General features: G+C 40.4%; 1 long non-coding RNA gene and 1 pseudogene across 1 annotated transcript; both read right to left on the bottom strand.

The window, feature by feature from the left end:
- LOC130432417 (protein rapunzel-like) overlaps positions 1-18,544 on the bottom strand; it is a 126,392-nt pseudogene that overhangs the window by 4,498 nt on the left and 103,350 nt on the right.
- LOC130432423 (uncharacterized) lies at positions 6,877-17,254 on the bottom strand. Its single transcript, XR_008908467.1, has 3 exons — positions 10,061-17,254; positions 9,699-9,829; positions 6,877-9,517 (listed from the first exon to the last, which is right to left on the bottom strand). It is a non-coding gene; the product is annotated as an uncharacterized LOC130432423 (long non-coding RNA).

Here is an 18,544-nt window from a genome sequence, read left to right as displayed (position 1 = left end):
GGTCTGTGAAAGGTGTCAGGAAAAAAGGCTGGCAGCCATACCCCCTGTCTCCCAGCAACACACCAGAGAATTCACCTGTCAACACAAAATCTCATCATTACTACCTCATAAACACAGTGATATTCTTGACACAGCTATGATGGTTATAAATAGGGGTTGTGTGTCTTGCCTTGTGATAGGCACTGATAGATTTCAGAGGCCCGAAAGATTCTGGAGTCATGGACTGAACCAGGCCATTTTGCCACAACATTGCTGATCACACAGCATTGCAGACCATCTGAAATCATAAGATGAGGAATATTACACCAATCAATGCACATCACTGGCAATGCAGAGTGTTCGTCAATGGACAATATCAAAAAGTTATGTTCACCTGAATATTAATGCTGTGAAAGGATTTCCAATTCACAAAATCGGCCTCATGGGCACCTGAGGGGGCTTTTATCCTTATGTGTGTGCAGTCCACTGCACAAATGACATTGGGGAAACCTGTCACACAAAGTAATGAGTATCCTACTATGTGTTAACAGTTGTCCTGTAATTTGTAGATCCTCTTACCTGCAATCCTATAGAACTCCTCTTTGATGTCACAGAGTCTTCTGTGGCCAGGGAAGGAGATGAAGACATCTGCTAATGCTTTGATAGCCAGACACACACTCCTTATTGTGTGGCAAATTGTGGCCTTGTTTAGCTGTTCTGCATCCCCCACTGAGTACAGGAAGGCTCCACTAGCAAAAAAGCGCAAGGCCACACACACAAGAACATTTAATGGAGTCACACTGCAAAAAATGACTTGGTATTTTTGTCTTGTTTTCAGTAAAAATATCAAAAAAATAATAATAAAGATGTATTTTCTTGATTTGCTAAATGAGCTAGCAAAATAAGTATAGTTTAGACAAAAAATATAAACTAAGTAAATGTGTGCTTAAAACAAGCCAAAAAATAAAAAATCTGTCAATATAATAAGAAAAATTCTCTTGAAATAAATTTACTTTTTCCATAAACACTTAATTTTAGAAAAGTTCTCTTGTTTCACTGGCAGATTTTTTTGCTTATTTTCCTTGGTAATTTTGCTCAAGAAAATATTTAAGATTTTTTTTAGATATTTTTTTTTTAACTGAAAACAAGACAAAAATACTAAGTAAGAAAGACATTTTTGCAGTGCAGTGAGCAACCGACCTTGGGTCCTTTGAAAGGCGCTATATAAATTAAAGTGATTATTATTATAGCTCATCTATTTATTCAATTAAATTTTATTTATATAGCACTTTTCACAATTGTTTCATTCTGTCAAAGCAGCTTTACATCAGTGGCGGTTTTAGGCACGGGCGAACCGGGCAGCCGCCCGGGGCGCCAAATTTTCACGACACGTGGGGGGCGGCACAAGCACTTGAAAAAGAAAAATAATCCGCGCCGCAAAGCAGGTTTCTATTATGTATAATATAACTGTCTGTGTGGGGAATTGGCAAATCGCCGCCCCTGCTTGCTGAGAAGCGCAGAAGCTGTGTGAAAACTGTAAAGGGGAGGGGCTGATCCCCTGATGGACAGTTCACCTCTCCCAAATGGAGCGGACAAGGAGGGGGGCCCATTTAGTGGGCTAAAATCAGTCACACCTTGACTTTCTTCTAAATAACGCACATTTCATTCATAATTTTAAAGCACAGGCCTATTTTTCCACGTTTTTTTTCTGCATTGTGTGTGAAATGGCTAATAATAAAAGTTAATCCAAAACGATTATGTGGAGGTGAAGTGGTTTAGTCTTGATTGTCGAGTGCCAGATAAACATGAAAGCGATGGAGAGAAAAAGGTTTAAGCCGTCAGGTGCCCAATATAAGAAAAAATCAAAGTAGAAGCGGAGAAAGGAGCAAAAGATAAAGGTATGTAACTACGTTCTCTCTGTATGATTACGGTGACGTTATCCATCATCAATGAAGGGCTCATGTTAATGGGTGGTAACGTTAACTCTTACGTTTGTTAGCCTTCTTGCTATGATGCTTATACAACAATAATTCGGTCTTAACTCAACAAACACGAGATCTAATTTCACCATAAGATTGTGCTTTGCAACAAAACTGTTACAAGTAAAGTTATTATTTATTTCCATCATTGGGGTTAATGTTGGGCCCTGTAATTAGCCAACGAAATTAACATATGTCTGGATGTGTTCAAAGGCAAACATTTGCTATAACTCTGATGCGTGACAAAGAATATAATTTGAGGCAGTAACCAAGGAGCTAATTGTTCCTCCCTTAGATTAGATTAATAAAGCGTCTAATGAGTCATGACAGACATTTGGCATGTAAGGGCATGTTTATTTAAATTTGCAATTCATAAGAGTTATACTGTAGCCTACTGTCTTTTGATGTCAATTTCAATTGCAAATTCATGGGCACTTCTAAAGTATTTTGGAGAATCCTCTGTCACTGGTCAGCCATCAAAAACCATCAGCCTCCTTGAATTTTATCACTTTTATGCATGATAAGGATCTATCAGAGATCTACCCCAACTTTTGGACTGCTCTCAGGATTACACTTACTCTGCCAGTCACTGTGGCTCAAGCAGAGAGGAGCTTTTCAAAAGTTGATCAAGTCATACCTGAGGTCAACCATGTCTCAAGAACAGCTCACTGGCCTTCCTATCATCAGTATCAATAACTCAATAGGGGGCAGATTTCGTATGATGACATTATTGATGATTTTGCATTAAGGAAGGCCAGAAAGGTCAGGTTTTAGTTTGTGTTTTCTGTTCTTAGTGCAATAGTGTAATAATTAGATTTGCTTTTGTGTGATGAAGGATTTGTGCTATTTAGAATATTTTTTCTATATTTTATTTGTATATTATTCTTAATATTTTAATGTTGTTGTTCTCTGGTCGTGTTACATCATGATACATATGTACATCATGTACATATGTTGCAACATTTATGTACATAGAGTATATTTAAGTTCTGATAACTTATACTGATTTGTGCAGAATTGTGTTTTTAAAATGTTCTGTTGAAGGATTTGTGCAATTGAGAAATATAAGGTTCGTCTTACACTTATATAGTTATGGTAAAACATGGCTTTTTTTCTCTCGGATGGGTGGGAGTAGATGGGGGGGCACCCAGAGCGGATCTCGCCCGGGGAGTGATTCAATGTAGAACCGCCACTGCTTTACATTAATAAAAGCAGGAGAAACACCAAAAAAAAAACGGTGGACAACATAAGAAGAAGAGTACAATGGCTAAGATTAAACCGTACTGAGCGTAGTGACGTTAAGTAATAATGTAAGGCTTTAATAATAATTTATCATAGCTTTATACAGTGTGATGGAGTTACTTTACACAATTTCACTCATATCTGCGGTGCATTTCAATTGAAAATGTAACCGTTTCATAATTACAGTACAACTGCGTTTTTGGAGATGTGAATGAAATATTTGAATTGTAATTGTGATGTTTCAGCGGAGCGGTGAGTGTGTAAATGTGCACTACTTACGCATTCAGGCGGTCTGCAATACTTTGCCACGCTTTTTCTCTTTGCTTTATCACTGTGGCGGTGTTGCCTTTCTTCTTAATTATATCTTTTACCTCCTCGTATGCCTCCATGAGGATTTGTGCTTCCGACGGGGAAAAGTACGCGGCTCTAGTTGCCATGGTAAATCAGTTAATCTGTGATCTGTGGCGGGGTCTATTTGAGTGAGCGGTGAGCGCGCACCTATCCAGGATTGGTTTCACCTGGCTTAATGAATCCGTGTCTGCTCATCCTGGCTTGGTCTTTGTGCAACCAATTAAGCCTGGACGCACATGTTTTGGCCTCATTGAGCTCAGCTGAGTCATTTATCCCGGATGTCTTAATTCTACTTTTGTGCAACAGGCCTCAGGATTCTATAGTTTAAGTTTTTGTAATATTTTGATTACAATGGAGCTGCACATGATCCCAGAACACACATTCATTTGCCAATAATCAAACATTTATGTGATTTATTTATTCTTACAGGTATGTGTTTTTTATATGAGTACCTCTCAGATCGGACTCAGCAATCTTTTAAAGATCTTCCAGACCAAGACAAAGGAGCTGCTTTTTCTGTGATGTCACACTGGGTAAAGTACAACTTTTATTAATAGGTTTATATTCTTGAATTTTTTTTCTTATAACAAGAAAATGGGAACATTCTAGTCTGTTGGCAAACCTGTGTTTCTGCTAAAAAAATAAAAATTATCTATTTTTGATATTTTTGGTCATTTAAAAAATATAATGATACGATTGTTTTTAGAACGTTTACATGTTTTTGTTGTTTGAACCCATTTTATTTAAGAGAATTTTACCCCAAAATGTAGTGTACTGCAGGCTACCAGCAGGGGCTATTGTAACCGACCAGAGTGGGCTTAACACTGAACTCAGTATTTGGTCTTTTACTGACATCTAGCGGTGGAAGAATAAAAAATACCCCAATGGCACAATACTGGTTCCCATCTGTGGAAAATTAAATCTAATATTAAATAATTCATATAACATTAAATAATCAAATAATATAATATATTTGTAAAGGGTTTTCTCATCAGTGTTAATCATTTAAGGTCCAACACTAATATAGGCTATAGGTGTACTGTTTTGTATCAAATTGTAGGTCGAAGATAAAGCAAAAAAAAAAGATTAAAAAGAGAATTGACTGGTTAAATAATGTAAAGCAGCAAATAAGAGCCAAGAATATATAAAAACTCATAGGGTGATAAGAAGTTTTTTTCTAAAATGTATATAATATTACAAATAATATTGACTATTAAAATAATTAAATATACTTAATAATAACTTGTATAAATCAATATAAACTTTTACTACAATACTTGATTTAAATAACAGTTCTTATGAATTCAGTTTTCACGTGTATGGAGTTATTGATGACTTAATCATTTAAAATATAGTTTATTTTGTGGATATTTATTGAAAACTGTAAAAGCATTTTACAGAGATAATAAGTACTGTATAAACATTCCTAAAGATAAGTTACAAGTAAACATCTGGAAATGTACACATTTGACATTCATGAACACAGAATATTATGCTATATGGTATATGTATATTTAGTATGCTATACATATGCATTTATTCATTTATGGTTAAATAAATGTGCAACAAACATAATGATCCAAATGAACTTCAGGCTTGTTAGATACAGAGCTGCACTTTACAGACGTTTTTTTCATGATTCAGATATAAAAGGTTTAAAGAAACTTTAAAGAAACACCTTCAGTGTAGATCTCCGTTCTTATAATATACTGTCAGAAACTTTGCAACTCAACAGGAAAAAATTAAGTGCATCTATTATGTGCCATTTAGTGGCGAAAAAAACTAAAGCAAAAATATCCTTTCATTAAAAATATTAAAAAAACAACCACAATGAGAGTTCACAGACAAACAAATCTTCATTCAGTTTTATAATTTTGTATATAAAATATTTGTGTAAAGCTGACTTTAATATAATGTTTATATGACGCATGAGTGAGTTTATGGTGTGGTCTCAATTCTTATGCGGTTTATCTTTGCTCTTGCTGTAGATTATACTGTACAGTAGTCTATCTTTTTAATAGTTTATCTTTTACAGTTTGTCCTATAATGTTAAACTGAGCCAGCATAAACCTGTGATTGGAAAAGCAGATTATAGAAAAAAGGCCCATCACTATGAATACAGCATACGTAAGCAAATCCTGCAGTCATCAAGGACACAATTGCATTAGATGCTTCAGGTTGATGGTGACAAGGTCTGTTAAAGTGGAAACGGAAAGCAAGACATGCATACAAGAAGGCAACCAAGAGGTTGTTTAAGGCATTGGTTGTGCGTAATAAATCATTTGCACTTCCTCAGCGCTTCCTGCATCTTCTCCTGCACGTTTTTCATCTTCTCTTCCCACTCCTCATTCAGAGCCTCCACATCATCTTTTTTCAAGGCACAGTAGCCCATCATCGCGATGAAACCAATGCAGAACAGGTAGGCGAGTCGGGTGCAGAGGTTCTCCATGACGCTCCGGTCACCCTCAGAATGCTTCATATACACTTCTAGAATGGGCCGGCTGAAGAGTTTGCATTTCCCCATCACGCCATCCCAAAGCGTGTGCATGTTTTGGTCTCCATTGTCATTCGAGTAACTCTCTACGAAATCGTCCTTCTTGCGCTGCAGGTGCTCGGGCTTGGCTTCCACGATCTCCATGAATTTGCGGAACTGGTTGCGAAGGTTTTCTTCGATCTGGCCGTACTGTTGGTCAATCGTCTCCTTCCTGATCTGCTCCAAGGTTTGATTTTTCTTTTCTATAATATCATCTAGAGCTTTATTCACGCTTCCGAACTCACGTTTGAGTGTCTGGAACTCTCCATCGTCCACATGGTGCAGCACCAGACGGATGAGAGACCCGGCCACGCCAAAAATGGGATTGACCACCGCTGCGGCTGATGAGATTGTGGCCACGCATTCTAGAACCTTTATTACACCTCTCTTCAGCTTCTCTGGGTCATCAAATATCTCATTGTCAGCCATTGTGTCTGGAGGAAGAAGTTTTTACCTGAAAAAGGAAAAGGATTTGAAAGTGATTAAGCTGATAAATATAATACAAAGAGTTACTTTTATTTTCTAGATGGCAAAGATTACATGGACCAACTATAGCAGTTCAGTCTCTGCCAAGTCAGCCAAATTTGCATTTTATGCAAACAAGAGTAATTTCCATATTCACTTGGAGACTGTACACATCATCATAACTAACATAAACATGTACCTCACATGTACTTCTAGCAACATAAAATTGAAAAATTTACTTTTTTGCAATGGAAGGATTAATATCCCAAAAGGAGTTCTAAATTTTTCTTTGCTAGTACCCGGTAGAACAGAGAAAAAAAGTTCAGTCAAATTTAGAAAGTACCACAAGTTAAAGCTTATTCAGGGCTCAATAATAAAGATAATCTGTAGTTGTGTTTTCATTACGTTCTGCAATGAATGGAACAATTGTTGTTCCAAGACAATCAGGAAAAAAGGTTTCTACATGGTTTCCCAGCAAATATGTTGTAGTGTCTGGATCAAGCCATTCAACCTCTCACTCCCTTTTGTCTAGGTATTAAGATAACATCTTCAAAGACCAAAGGAAACCTAGCTCCATGGGGTCTGGTTTTAGGTTGAACTCTCACAGAGAGTGTTATAACCATTTGGTTCCTCTGTTGGATATTTACGACTCCTTCGCTTCAAAGCATTGTTGATAAGTCTCTGTCTCATCTCTTACTTAAGACATGAGACCAAGCAGAGAAACTTCTCTGACAAATAGGAACTTATTTGATTTAAACTATTCTTCTCTGTAAATGTATCTAAATGTCTAGGTTGTGTGTTGTCGCTCGTGCTATTTTATATACTCTGTATTTGTTAGATATGCAAGTTTTGATTCAGGGTTCATTTGACGTATTCATACGTTCACAGTTCAATGCCTTGCATGTTTCATGTGTAACTACACATCTTTGAATTCCCTATATGATGAGCTATGTTATAAAAAACATAGCACACATCATACTATGCCCATAACTAAGTTTAGGTATTAAACGCAAACTGACCAAACTGTCAGAGCTATGCAAATGAGGTGCCATGAGAAACAAAGGATCTTTCTTAGGCCCCCTTTTCACTTTCATGGCATTGGCCCGCAGACCATCTGGGGGCAGGGCAGGTATGCATTTAAAACAGCATCACCGAACCATGTTTTTAGTGGACTTTTGGAATCACAAAAGGAAAAGAAAGAGGACGAGAAGACACTCCAAGGGACTCCCCTCTGGGGAGTCCGTTTTGGCCATGGAACTTTGGACTCAGAACCCAAACTCAGCGTTTCAACAGGACTGCATTCTGAAACCATTCAAGATTTCCATCAACGCGCATACAGATATTGGTCCAACAACAATATTGCAAGTATCCGTTTCTAAATATAGATAAGCTGCGTTAAGATCGTGCCTCTTGTGTTAAAGATGATTTTAATGGTTTTCAGACATGTTTTACCGGCCTCGCGGCCATGCCCTCTCACTTTCTCTCTCTCTCTCTCTGCGCATCCTAGAGCATTTGTGTTTCATGTATTTGTTTGTCTTCATTTTGTTTACCATGTAGAGTAGAGTTTAATAAAAACCCATAAAGGCATTTGTGATGGGTTCTCTTTGTTCACGCTCACAAACTTGGTCACTTAAACTGTGTTTCGATCTATGCTACCTCTGCTCTTAAATTTTGTTTGGTAAAGTCACGTTACTTATGGTCATGAGATAACGTTAGTGTATAAATCATTGATGCATTTGCTGGACGAATACATATAGGATTTGTATCACTATACTGCTAATCAGAATTGTAAAATATGTATGTGTAATGACGATTATTATACATATTTGCCTTTGAGCTAAACTAATTCCTTGACTGAATTTGACGTTTTAACAACTCATTTCATATATGTTTGATCTTGATAGATCTGGTGGAGAATCTTATTTGATGAGTAAACTCATCCGTAATTTAACAAGCAGCTAAAAACGCTACATAAATTGGTGGAGAGAATGCGGGCGCAGTTTTAAACCTTGTTTTGTGAGCAGAACTCAGTGATTATTCATGTGTGTTTTTATGTGTGTTTATTGAAACCAGATACTCTGTTAAATTGCACTTTGATATGTATGAATGAAGGTGGGGACCCGCCCACCTATCCTTAGCAGACTCTTGAGCTTCTCGCAAAGAAAACCTCAAACTCTGTTAAAGATTTAGTGACAGCATAAAGACGAAGAAATCTCTTTATAGCGCACTGTATTATTATTTTACCGCCTAAATTGAGCGAAGAAATCCTCTTTTAGAGCGAAGAAGACAGAGTGAGCGATGTTCCTCCCTCATCTTACCAAAGGCCTTATTTTTAATGCATAGCTTTAGGTGTTACTGATGTGAATTCCAGTGCTAATGAACTAAGCTATTGCGCTCCCTGGGGTGAACAATCAGTGTAGCTAGCTGATAATGTTTCTCCCATTCGCTTAACCCAGCGGATTTTATACACTGTAAAAAAAATCCTGTAAAATTTACAGTAAACTACTGGCAGCAGGGTTGCCAGCCAGTTACTGTAAATTGTACAGCCACAGTACTGTAATTTAATTTACAGCCATTTACTGTAATTGCAGAATACAGGAAAAACTGTAATTTTGAATAGCAACAGTATAATGCTGTATTTTTTACAGCAAATTGCTTGATTTTAATTTACTTTATTTAGAAGAAATACATAAATCACTGTATATCCAGTATGTTTTGCATACTGGATATACAGTGTTTATTTTTTTTTAATTGATACAAAAATACATTACAGACAAATTGTGTACGTTGTTGTATAATTTTATTCAGTAAGAACTTCATAGTATCCAACATGGCTCTTTAAACATTCATGTTTAAACAACACGTTAACCAACATTACCATCATGAAACAACATTGCAAAACAAGGCCCAAGTGAGTCTGTAAAACGGTCCACATCTTGATCCATCAGAGCACAACAAGTAGCTGGAACTATGGAAACGAAACAAGAGAATAATGTTAGATATTCAATTTATAGTCAGAGAAAAACAGAGGACAACATCTACAGTCAGAGAATAATAAAATGATGTAATTCAATGATGAGATCTGTGTGTGTGTGTGTGTGTGTGTGTGTGTGTGTGTGTGTGTCTGTGTGTGTGTGTGTGCTTCTTACTTTTCATCGATTACACTGAATATTCATCATTGTGTTTAGAAGAGCGGCGACATGTGGGTTCACTGCAACCTGTTTCTTCTGTATCCTGGCATTTTAGATGACGCTGCTTGTTCCACTCTCTGGATTAATATCTACAAAGAGTCAGGAAAAACTAAATGTTATATATTAAATGTACAAAATATATTATATTAAAACACATGAATTAAATCATCAGCTTGCTAGTGTTAAATAGGGGAGACTTCTAAATAATTTGCCCAAAAAAATTGCATCTCTCGTTGAGAAATATTGTTTTAAAGGTCTTAACAGGTATATAACATTAACATATCTATAAAAAGCAGGTAAGGAAGTTGTTCAATTAATACCTTTCATTGGACTCCAAGTACATGCTGCCCCATCCTGGTACTCAAGATTGAATATGTAACATGCTATGAACAGAGTGGGAAGGCCAGACATGAAGCTGTGCTGAGCACAGTCACACACAACCTAACCTTCAGTAGTCAGCATCCAGTGGCCTGCATAGCAAAGTGTGTCCTAAAACAAACAATTATACATGTGACAATAGTAATAGTTAATAGTGACTATACAATTATCTTTAAGCATTTTACATTTTAACTACATTTTAGTATAAGTGACTCTACAAACAAACTCTAAGCAAATTAAACAGAGTAACTTACACTTAAAACCGTACTTATACAGAAATGTAATCCAACTAACGTTAGGGATGTCACGGTCAAGAAATTGTCACAATAGTATTTTGTAACGGGTCTCACTCCCACCCTCCAACGGTCCTATTTGTGAGACAGGCCTGCTATACAATGAGGGTGTCGCTAACGTCTTTTGCTCAAGCTCTCAGCTGGCCTCCGATACATAAACTGTATATCTAGATGGTTACGTACATTAATCACTTTACCGGGCTATCCTCCGTGAACATCGACTTACCTCAAGCTATGGTGACTCATTTTAATTTGGTCTCTCGATTTAACGGATGACTGCATTTGCAAATTTGAATTACACCACAAAATAATCACGAGCGAGTGTGGTATCACAACTGTCGAAGCATGTAACTTTTACCGAGTCTACGGCGTGCGCGATGTTCAACATTAAAAAAACAACCGTCAACTTACTAATACAATGAACTGTAGCTCGTCACATACCGCCTTCACTCCTGGTGTGAACAAAAACTCTAAATAACATGAACAACTTCTGTCCTCAGGTGCTATAGCGACGGAGAATGTTTGAAATCTTACCGCGACGGCGCTGCTGAAACCCCGCAAGACTCCTTCGGTCCCCGCGGATGGAGGTTGAATCCGGGGTTAGCAATATGAACCGCGAATTTAGATACCTCTATATAAAGTTACCAGTATGATAGTTACCAAATATGGAAAAAAAATACGTAATAAGTTACTTACCACAGGTGTGAATCATTCATTTTGCGCACTACCCCAATCTCGACTGTTGAAGATCATCCCGCCATTGTAGATTTGAAATTTACAGCAATATTCTGTACATTGAGTTAATCCGTCACGTGACCCCAGAATGCATTGCACTTTACAGCAATATTCTGTATTATTTAAAATACAGTCAGCTTCTGTAAAATAACGCTGTAGTTTTTACAGCAATTCGTTACAGTGTAAGTAAATAACTCCGGGTCAGTTTTACTGTTTAAAGGGGGGTTTAACAAGAATCCCGACCAAGTACACAAATAACTTTCAGGACGGCGAAGAAATCCCATTAGTCAGTTAAAGTGTAGTATTGTGTGTTTTTGTTTTATGTTACGGTCGACGAAGAATCCCGACCAAGTACACAAATAACTTTCAGGACGGCGAAGAAATCCCGTTAGTCAGTTAAAGTGTAGTATTGTGTGTTTATTGTTTGTGTAGGTTGAAAAGCCATGTACCCGTGTTCAGTAAACAGACACGAGCCATTAGACACGCGATTAAATTACACTCGTCGCCATAGAAACTGTGCGTAAACGCAAGTGTAATTCCACACAGAGTTGTGGAACCGGAAGTCCGGCAGAAGACGTTTAACCTTCTACTAACACTAGAGGTCAGTTTGTCTTAAAGTGTCTTAACACTTCTCCCGTTTGTTTGGGCAACGCTAGGTGTGAAGTCTCAGCCAGTCTCTCCTTTTGTTTGATTTTATGATTTCATTATTCTGCTATTTTACGGTTCACTGTATTTGAGAATATTTATTATTTGTTGTTATATACAAACTATAATAATAATTAATATTATTCCACTTTGTTTTGATGATTTGATTTTTCTTTATTTGAATCAGGGTTGCTAACATTCTCTTCCTTGCAGTTAGAATTGTATTTGATAATACTTGAATTTTAATTAAACCAACTTAATTGAATTTAAACTTTGATCAAAACAATCAGATTGCACTCTTTAAGGTGTTTGGGATTAACTCCCAATTGAAGAAGAAACCCTCTTTCTCTATTCTAACCTCTCTTTCTCTTGATTTATGTGGTTTTGTTTTTCTTCTTATCAGAGACTGAACCTGTCTGAACATCAGTAAATTTTTTGGTAATTATGTTGATGAATCGAATAGCCTAAGTCACAGAATGACCTCATAGGTAAAACTCTTCAGCAACGTTTTTCATAATTTTCCTGTGTTCACCCACACAATTATCCGTCCCCGCCTTCACGGCTAGGATAATAAGCGTTTAGTTTGCGTCACTAACTGACCAACTCAGTTAAGCATTCAACACATAGCCCACATATTTAGCTCAGTAGATCTGTACGGACTTGCATCTTGCTGTTTGTGCCTTTCTCTCTCCCCTGTGTCTCAATTTGTCCAGACCATCCAATCCTGTCACCTGCCAGTCCAGCTAGAGACCAGGCAAAGCGCTGCGATGGACTCCTGCCTGGGACCAACATCGGCACACGGCAACTGCGCTGAGAGCAGTTGGTCGGACGACCTAATCCGGCGAATGGACCACGATCTGAACCAGAGCTACAACTACAGAGAGCCAAGAACTCATCTGAAGTGCACAGCCAGGATCATCGGTGACCACGCCCCCGACCAGATCGTCCTACTAGAGCCAGAAGCACCTGCAGAACCGCCCAGACCAGCTGGACCTGCAAACGACAGAGGATGAAGAGGACCAGGAGCTACAGGAGGAGATGAAAAGCTACAAGAGTCCTGAGCAACACAGACTGAGCAAAGAGAGCTATTGGAGCAGACGCCAGAGAGGAGCTGGTAGGAAAACTCCAAGATGCAGAAGCTCTTTATAATGGCCCCGGCAGACAGCAACCCAATGCCACGGCCAAGGCCTATAAAGGCCCTCTGCAAGCAGTGCATGCTGAAGTCCAAGCCATGACTCAGCAACGGAATCAAAATGAACTGAACTTAGCTTGCAGACTACAGTGTGAACAGACAGGTGAATGCAACAGATTCTCCCCTGTCGTGTCCCCCAGCTAAAAGCCCAAAGCTGCGAAAAGGGGGGTGGGTGAAACCCCACTGTTCACACCTTTCTAGCCAGCAAACACAGAGGGGTGGGGCAGGAACAATCCAGAAGAACCTGTAGACACACACGCTGCATGGCCCCACAGACCCCAGCAAGCTGGCCAGAAACATGACAGCTGTCACCACTAAATGCTGTCACCATGAACTCTGCAGGAGGCCACAACAAATGCCTACCTGCAAAACATTGACTCTCAGTCATTAACACTGCCCATTGTGATCACAAGAGACAGATCACCTGCTTAGGATCACCTCCAGCCAAGAGGACCACAGCATCCTATGCCAGCAGTCAGATACTGTCAAAGCGGATTTCAGCAGCTACAACACATCTGCTACAGCCAGCATGTGAGCCTATGTCAGACGACAGAACCGGCCAAAAGGGAAGAAGACTTCAAAGCAAAACTCTTCCCCCTCAGAAATCCGCATCACACTTTGAGTCATAACCTAAGCGCTACAGCCTTCTTCCGCCACGATCACTTGATATCTGCGGAACTACAGAGAACATAGCGCCGCCTCCATAAAGACTGTGTAAATCCTGCCTATCTCTGCACATCACAAAGAACTGACTATGGAGAGTCCACCACAGTAGCAGATCTTCAGCAGAGACTCAGCAGATGTTACAGCCTGCCGGGAACAGCCAAGCACCAGACAGGATGCCCTGAGACAACACAGTGTCACCACTTTCTTCGAACTCGAAAGACGGCGCCCTGTGGAAACCCAGCTGGCAACCTAGGAGCCACTGACCCGTTCCGGCCCAACAGTCATCGAGGAATTCATCTCAACACCATGGATGACACCTCCCCAGAGAGCAAAAGAACAGTGCAACTACGTCTGAGACAGCAGAGATCCTGGGGACATCAAAGGAGCTGATTCCACAAGAAACCTCAACAGGAGGATTTAAAGTCCAAATCAGACTCTTTTTGACCACAAGTGGCATGTGAAACAAACAACCCTTTTGAATGCCCTCCGTCTGAGAAAAATGTCCAGATCTCTGTAACCTGCTGGTCGACCACAGAGACAGTCATCCTATTACAAGATGAACATGGCACCCTACAGGAACCATGGGCAGATATCTCAGACATCAGCTTTACACTGTTCACACTCTTTCTCCAACAACACCAGTTTCAGACATTTCCTCTTCTGTCAAGTGCGCGCAGTTTCCATTGGACTTATGCCTGTCAACCACAGCAACGGCCCAGGACACCTGTGCCTTGAACTTGAAAGGGAATAACCAATGCTGAACCTGCTACTTCCTGGTTCTCGCTAATCTCACAGCCCCATGGGGGGCCCTCTCAAGTGCGAGAACATTCTACGATCTACTAGAACAGCCCAGAGTTTTGCACTCTGGTGAATAAATTAGACTGTTGTACCTGCATTCACCAAAAGGGGTCACTGTTCAGCTCAACACACAGTGTGACCAAGCCTTCAACCACACATATTCAAGGGAATACGTGGAGCATGGCCCACTCTGGAAGCCACACCCCCTATTTACTGAATAAGTCAGCTTTTTGCAGCATGCATACTGTACAAGTGAGTACAGTTACCAAAGATTTTGAACAATGTCTTTATGAAGAGCATGACAGCGGATTACCAGTCCAAGGAGATGGACCACGCCCTGCACCTGCCATCAACGGCCAGTGCTACAGCTGCTCGTCACAAAGACAATGATGCAGAACTAATGTCAACTATGTGGCCCCACTCACAGAACCACATGACATTACATCCCAAGCTAGCTGCATCCTGGGCTACACAGGACACCACCTACAAGGTTCGTGAAATGTTAAAAGAACTGCCCACTCATGTAAACGAGCGCTCAAGACGGTGCCATGTACACACCAAATGGCACCTGCGCTTCACCACATGCCTGATTTACCCTTGCTGAACGTAGTTCCATCTGAAAGCTGGACTTGCCAAACACTGCCTTAACACTGGTCTAAACTGACAGCGTGACCAGAACGAAAGGAGGGTAACCAAGCACCAGCAGAACATGGCTCTTACCACAGCCTGAGTTCAGACGGCACCACCACAACATCGCCAGGGCCAGCAATGAGACCCCAACCTTGTCCTACACTGCTCACCAGTACTTCAATGAAAGACCCCGGAGTGTGACACCAGCCTTTGCCCAGCAATCACTGCAGAACATGTGAAGGCCAGAGAGCATGCTGCATCCGGCAAGATTCACAAGAGGAAAGTGAAGTGAGTAACAAGATTTGGTATCATAACTTTGCCCAGCTACTTGAGACGGTTGGGGATATGTAGACAACACCCCTCCCCATGACACAGGACTACAGGCATTTGTGTGGAAGCCAACATTCCATCCCACCTGCTGTTTCATCCATGACTGCTGCTGTGCATCTCTGTGGAGACAGGACACGCCCTAACCAACCTGTTGCCAGAACCAGCAAACAGGTGCAGGGGTGCTCTCCCTTGATTTCTAAGCAGGATCGAAAAGATGAAAGGTACCCAATAAAAAGACAATGCCTGACCACTCGGGAGCATTCTCTGCCTGTATGTCGAGATCCTGTGGACCAATAGGAACCTCCAGTGATCCCGCCATCATGATCCAACTATCCACCGTCAGCTGAAGTTTACATTCGCACTTCCTCTTCCGAAAGGGGGGATATGTAGTGTCTGGATCAAGCCATTCAACCTCTCACTCCCTTTTGTCTAGGTATTAAGATAACATCTTCAAAGACCAAAGGAAACCTAGCTCCATGGGGTCTGGTTTTAGGTTGAACTCTCACAGAGAGTGTTATAACCATTTGGTTCCTCTGTTGGATATTTACGACTCCTTCGCTTCAAAGCATTGTTGATAAGTCTCTGTCTCATCTCTTACTTAAGACATGAGACCAAGCAGAGAAACTTCTCTGACAAATAGGAACTTATTTGATTTAAACTATTCTTCTCTGTAAATGTATCTAAATGTCTAGGTTGTGTGTTGTCGCTCGTGCTATTTTATATACTCTGTATTTGTTAGATATGCAAGTTTTGATTCAGGGTTCATTTGACGTATTCATACGTTCACAGTTCAATGCCTTGCATGTTTCATGTGTAACTACACATCTTTGAATTCCCTATATGATGAGCTATGTTATAAAAAACATAGCACACATCATACTATGCCCATAACTAAGTTTAGGTATTAAACGCAAACTGACCAAACTGTCAGAGCTATGCAAATGAGGTGCCATGAGAAACAAAGGATCTTTCTTAGGCCCCCTTTTCACTTTCATGGCATTGGCCCGCAGACCATCTGGGGGCAGGGCAGGTATGCATTTAAAACAGCATCACCGAACCATGTTTTTAGTGGACTTTTGGAATCACAAAAGGAAAAGAAAGAGGACGAGAAGACACTCCAAGGGACTCCCCTCTGGGGAGTCCGTTTTGGCCATGGAACTTTGGACTCAGAACCCAAACTCAGCGTTTCAACAGGACTGCATTCTGAAACCATTCAAGATTTCCATCAACGCGCATACAGATATTGGTCCAACAACAATATTGCAAGTATCCGTTTCTAAATATAGATAAGCTGCGTTAAGATCGTGCCTCTTGTGTTAAAGATGATTTTAATGGTTTTCAGACATGTTTTACCGGCCTCGCGGCCATGCCCTCTCACTTTCTCTCTCTCTCTCTCTGCGCATCCTAGCGCATTTGTGTTTCATGTATTTGTTTGTCTTCATTTTGTTTACCATGTAGAGTAGAGTTTAATAAAAACCCATAAAGGCATTTGTGATGGGTTCTCTTTGTTCACGCTCACAAACTTGGTCACTTAAACTGTGTTTCGATCTATGCTACCTCTGCTCTTAAATTTTGTTTGGTAAAGTCACGTTACTTATGGTCATGAGATAACGTTAGTGTATAAATCATTGATGCATTTGCTGGACGAATACATATAGGATTTGTATCACTATACTGCTAATCAGAATTGTAAAATATGTATGTGTAATGACGATTATTATACATATTTGCCTTTGAGCTAAACTAATTCCTTGACTGAATTTGACGTTTTAACAACTCATTTCATATATGTTTGATCTTGATAGATCTGGTGGAGAATCTTATTTGATGAGTAAACTCATCCGTAATTTAACAAGCAGCTAAAAACACTACAATGTTATGTTCTATAGCGGTAATCTATGACATGAATGATTTTTGGTGAGGCCAATTAAAAAACAAATATAAAATAATGAATTTATGGTGTTGCTCTGATTTTAGACCAGATGGAAATGTCTATTAAGGTCATTAAGGACATTGGAGAATGTGACTTAGGTTTCAGATGCATATTATTGGGTTAGCTGTCAAACCAAGTGGTATGCCTGTAAAACATATAACGCTAATAATTGTTAAAACTTTAAAGGACATTTAGGGAAGGTACAATATTTCACAATATCTATGCTGAGGTCTAATAGCATCTTTAGATTTCATCTATTTTTTCTCCCTTCATCACCTTTTCTGAAGCCTGTAACAGATATTCAGCTAACCTTTCAGGTCAAAGGAGTAGTTCCCCTTCAGTCGGTCTCTCGACGTTGTGTTGAGAGACAGACTGGGGTTTGATTCTGAGAACCTATCATCTCCGAGATAAAACTAAAACGCCAATGGGGATTGGCCAATGGCCCGCCCACGCCAGTCTCCGCCCCGTACATACGGGTATAAAAGGAAGATGGCGGCGGTCATTCATCACTCTTTGTTCTTCGGAACCTTCTCGGCGTATGATGTCGAGTTTATCTCTTCGAGTTCCTGCTGGATTTATGAAAGAGCAGCGGACTTCTCCCTTCGGACGGCGGATCACCCTCGGCGAGCGGTCTCTGTCCTGTCTACGGCGGATTTCTCCTCCGGAGCGCAGACTTCTCTTGCACGTCTCGGCAGCGAGCTGCAGATCTAAAAGAACAGGTCCTTTTCAGGACCAATATTCTCACAGTTTCCACTCTCATCCAGGAGGGAGGACGGACACAGCGGCTGCCCCGGGTGTTGGGTTTCCGGCACGCTGGGGCGGCCGTTGTGGATCAGTTCTGTCCGCACTGCGGGCGTTGTATGATTCAGACGTTGCGTCACGGGCGGCTGTGTTTCCACGGGACTCAGCCGCCAACTCGTTGCTTCCCGTTTCGTGATGGCATTGGCTACGGCCCTGCCGTAAAGCCTAAGGGCTATGTTGACCACCCAGGTGGTCTAGCGGCCGTGGTCCACCACGGATGCTGCCACTTGGAGGAGTCGACAAAGTCTCCCAAGCTGCTTTCACCCTCCACGCTATGGCGGTCAATAGGGTCCAAAACGTTATGGCGACCCATTGGGTCATATGTCAGAGCGTTTGGATCTGGTTGATGGGAAGGTCGACCCAACTGCGCACCGCCACAGGCCTCGCGACTAAGGTCAGGGTG

Source organism: Triplophysa dalaica, chromosome 12, assembly GCF_015846415.1.
Source record: "Triplophysa dalaica isolate WHDGS20190420 chromosome 12, ASM1584641v1, whole genome shotgun sequence".
In the NCBI taxonomy this organism is placed as follows: domain Eukaryota; kingdom Metazoa; phylum Chordata; class Actinopteri; order Cypriniformes; family Nemacheilidae; genus Triplophysa; species Triplophysa dalaica.
This window is presented reverse-complemented; position numbering and strand designations above follow the sequence as displayed.